The 4262-nt window shown below is 37.4% G+C and overlaps 1 non-coding gene across 1 annotated transcript; it reads left to right on the plus strand.

The window, feature by feature from the left end:
- Window positions 1-3779: 3779 nt before the first annotated feature.
- On the plus strand, window positions 3780-3884 carry LOC128564091 (U6 spliceosomal RNA). Its single transcript, XR_008373978.1, has one exon. It is a non-coding gene; the product is annotated as a U6 spliceosomal RNA (small nuclear RNA).
- The last annotated feature ends 378 nt before the right edge of the window (window positions 3885-4262 follow it).

Consider the following 4262-nt stretch of genomic DNA (forward strand, 5'->3'; position numbering starts at 1 on the left):
GCTGTTATTGACCTTAATATCCCCGCCATCCATCCAACAAACATTTACTGCATTTCTATTTTGTGACTACACTCATAAAAACAGATAATACATTTTATTACTAATACACACACAGCTCATTTTCTTGTATTTCTTCTTAACAAAAAGGATTGCGTTACCCAAGTTGGGTACTCTGCAGGGATAGTGTCAACACTGGCACAGCTCCTCTTCTTGTAAAGATTCTTAATCATATAAACTGCCAGTAGCTATTGAGAACTTCCCGTGTGCCAGTCACTCACTTTCCCTGTGAAAAAAGTGCCAGAATGATTCTCATTTTACAGATAGGCAATTGAAAGTAAGAAGATAAGTAAATTGGCCAAGATTATGCAGAGGGACCAAACTAAGACCCAGACTCACTTCTGTTTGACTCAAACCTCTAAGCACTGAACACTCACTGGAGCCTCTTTAACTGCAAGCTTGCAGATTTTCTTCATGGGGCATTGACAAGAAAATCACCACTTACACCCATATATCAATATTTCTTCACAAAACCCCTTTGTTCGCATTGAACTTCAGAGAATTTCTGGGGGAAATAGGCAATTCTTAGAGGCATATACAGATCCAAAATACAGGAGAACAAAACTAACCAGCCTAGCCTTCAGGTACACATGTCTCCAGACTGTTTCCTTTGCGTTTATTTTTTACTTCCCTGGTATTAACTGTACATGGATCTCATTTGCCAATTGCCTATCCTGTCCTGCCCTTATGTTGTTTTCAAACACACCTTTTCCTGCCCTTTTAGAGTTTAAGTTTTTTTTTGGGTGGCAGAGAATAAGGAGTACAAGCCGTCATTCAGAATGCACTTAGACAGGAATTTGCCAAAGCCAGGATCAAAGATGCAAATTGTGGCTCAGCCAAACATGCAATATATTTTGAAAACAAGAAATAATCTTTATGTTGGGGTTGGAGTACACAGGAAAAGTAGTAAATGCCTCCTCTTTTCTTAAGCTGTTTTTTGGGGCGTGGGGTGGGAAAATAAGCTCATTCTTCCACAGAGAATGGTTTGATTTACTGGGTGGAGCCAACACACTCAACTCTTGAAAAGTTAGTTGCAGAGGAAACATATAGTCAGCCAAAGAAGCATGCAACAGAGCTTTAAAAAAAAAAAAATAAACTCTAAAATGTGGTTCCCTATTTTAGTTTGTTATGACCTGTGAAAATTTTTTACTTTGAAGTATCTGTAGCATAGAATGTGTGTGATTATGCTCATACATTCTGTGAGTTTGGATCAAATGTTAAAGTTAAAAGAAAAAAAATCTTTCCCAAACAAAATCAATAATAGTGTAATTATTCACCGTGCTCTACTTACATAAAACGGAGAACACGAATGGGCAGTGAAAGGCCCGTTTAGTCTGTGAACATGTTTCTTTAGCAGGCACACTCGTTTTAAAAATCTGATTTTTTCATGTGGGCGTGTGGTTGTTCATCTACTGGCTTCGCATGGAGAAAAACAATTAAATTCAAGAAGGGGGGAGGGCAGAGGAGGAAGAGTTGGGGAGTGGGCTTGGTAAACTCTCACCTAACGGGCACAAGGTAGGTGTATATGGCACATCTGCTGGGTGAAGGGCTCAACTACAAATTAGACTTTACCTTTATAAATGCAATGTTATTTAATCATGCGTACCCTTATATTAATCTGAAAAAATAAAATAACACAGTCTGATTTTCTACTATTTAAAAAACTCCAATTAAATAATGATTATGGTCTAGCAATCATCATCTGCAGCTGAGAAAAGGCTGGCCCCTGTAGACAGAGCACACAGGTTCTGGTTCAGCATTGTACCTGGCCTGCTGAATGATGTACGTTACCTGCCGGGCCTCTGCAGAACTTGAGTTGACAACCCACTGATGCCAAAAAGTTAAGGCCATTTTATGAAATTATACTCAGTGTGAAGAAAAAGAGAAATCCTTAAAATTTTAGAATAATTTGAGATTTTATACCAAAAAGAGTTTCTCCCCACCTGTGCTTTCCTGTATTAGCTCCTTTCTATGTTGGAATTTCTACCATAAAGCACTGCTCCTCTTAAAGCAAGTGAGTCATATCCTTCAGGTTTATATGAATAAGCTAAGAACATCTTTAGACACTTGACGCAACTGAGATGTTAAAAAAAAACTTGAATACTTGCTCTGTATTTGGATATTTACCTCGAAGATTACTAAATAGAGTTCATTTTGTACTATTGGTTTACACAGCCAAAGATTAAACTGATTATGGAGCGTCTTTTGGTTTGATTCTAACAGTGGGCAAGTAAGTTCCCTGTAATGAGAGGCTAAGTTCAAATGATCATCTGAAAGCTTTTCTACCACAGTAAATGTTTCCACCTCCAGAATCTTTTGTAGTTCAAAATGAAAAATAGATAAACTCAAAGCTGCTTCCCTGAATATGAGGAGAGATTTTACACATATTTCTGGAACAGCTGTACCACTCCCAGAGCACAACAAAAAAGATGTTGAAAATCATGCAAGTACATTAGACATCATAGTTATCACTTTCAGGGCTAAATATCTATAATGCTTTGACATTATGGCACCGTCTGCATTTCATAGTCTTTTTACTAGCCACGTGACCTTCAGTAGGTAACTTCATATCTCTGAGCCTCTTCTTTTAGACAGTAGGATAATAAAAGTGACCGTGAGAGAGAAAGAATGCATGTGTGTCTGTGCGTCTGTGTATATTTTGGTCCATTCCTTCCCCAGCTTTAGCCCAATAGGTTCAGATAAAGTAGATTCTATCTGCTAATTCTAAAGTGACACAAGACACAGGCTGAGGCTAGAAAAAATCATTTCCAGGAGTTATCCGTAAAGCACTACTTTTCCTGGGTTGTTTAATTAATAAAACATAGCAGATTTGAAGCTCTCCACAGGCGTCTTTGCCATTATAGATACGAACCCACTTGAGAATGTTGCCAACAGGGATGAAACTAAGGATGAGGAAGGAAGAGGGAAATCTCCCTGATCTCCCTGACTCTACTATGTGAGCATCTGGATTCATCCTCGCCCAGAACTATTCCAGATTTTGTTAAGTTACCTGAGTGAATAATATTTTATTCATTTTAAAAGCTGGTCCCTGTTGAGTCTACAGTCATTTGCAGCCAACAAGGGGCTAATAACATGATCTTAACTATAGTGTGGCTTTCAAAAGATTGAATTAAATAATGTAAATTAAAACAGTGTATAAATTAAGTGTAGCTTTAGTTTCCTCAAATCAACATTATAAGACCCACCATCCTCATCCAAAAAGAATTTTCATTTGTTACCATCAAATTTCATAAATTTTACTACTTCTGATTCCAGGTGAGCCAAAAAACACTGTGTATACTATGTAGATATTATTTTAGTTTGCAAGTCACAGTTCAGTTTCTACTCAGCCTTTGACATATAACTAGTTCCAAGAACAGCAGTTCTGCTGAAGATGCTATGGAAACTCACTCCCAGGATTTGCTAACAGCAAGGAAGTCACAGATGCCAGATCACTGGAATTGTTCAGATTAATTTTGATTTGCTGAATGCCCACACCCACTAAACTGCTAGACTATAAATGTCCTTTATTAGAATTCTAATGTATTTGAAGACATAGAAATGGATATGGTTGGGGGGAAAGCATGGGCTGTAAAACTAAAACAAAAGAGTAAAACAAAATTTGAGTCCTTTGATAGTATAGAGGGAGCTGCTGTGAAGAGTATTTGAATAGGAACCTGGTGCTCTCATAAAAACTAGTGGATAAAATGCTTACGTATTATGTTCGCTTCGGCAGCACAAATACTAAAATTGGAACAATACAGAGAAGATTAGCATGGCCCCCATGCAAGGATGACACGCAAATTCGTGAAGCGTTCAATATTTTTCAAGTATGGCCCAGGATGAAGGGGGGGTCAGATCGAGGGAGGGTGAATGGTGGGATCACACCTGTGGTGCATAATGCAAGGGTACTTGTTGGATTTATTAAGTATAGAGTATAAATGTCTTAACACAATAATTAAATAAATGAGATGAGGTTTATAGTCACCAGTGTGATGTAAACGCTCCTAATTCTATAGGAAATCAGCACATTGTACATCATACAAGTATTAATGTGTACATGATCTATGTGTTTATGATTTAATAAAAAATTAAAAAAATTATTATATATGTAAAAAAACACTTACATATTTTGAAAGTTACAGAAAACACAGAGAGACGAAAACGGGAAAATGTTCACTGGATTGGTGATCTTACGGTAGGGC

This window comes from Nycticebus coucang, chromosome 13, assembly GCF_027406575.1.
Source record: "Nycticebus coucang isolate mNycCou1 chromosome 13, mNycCou1.pri, whole genome shotgun sequence".
Classification (NCBI taxonomy): Eukaryota; Metazoa; Chordata; class Mammalia; order Primates; family Lorisidae; genus Nycticebus; species Nycticebus coucang.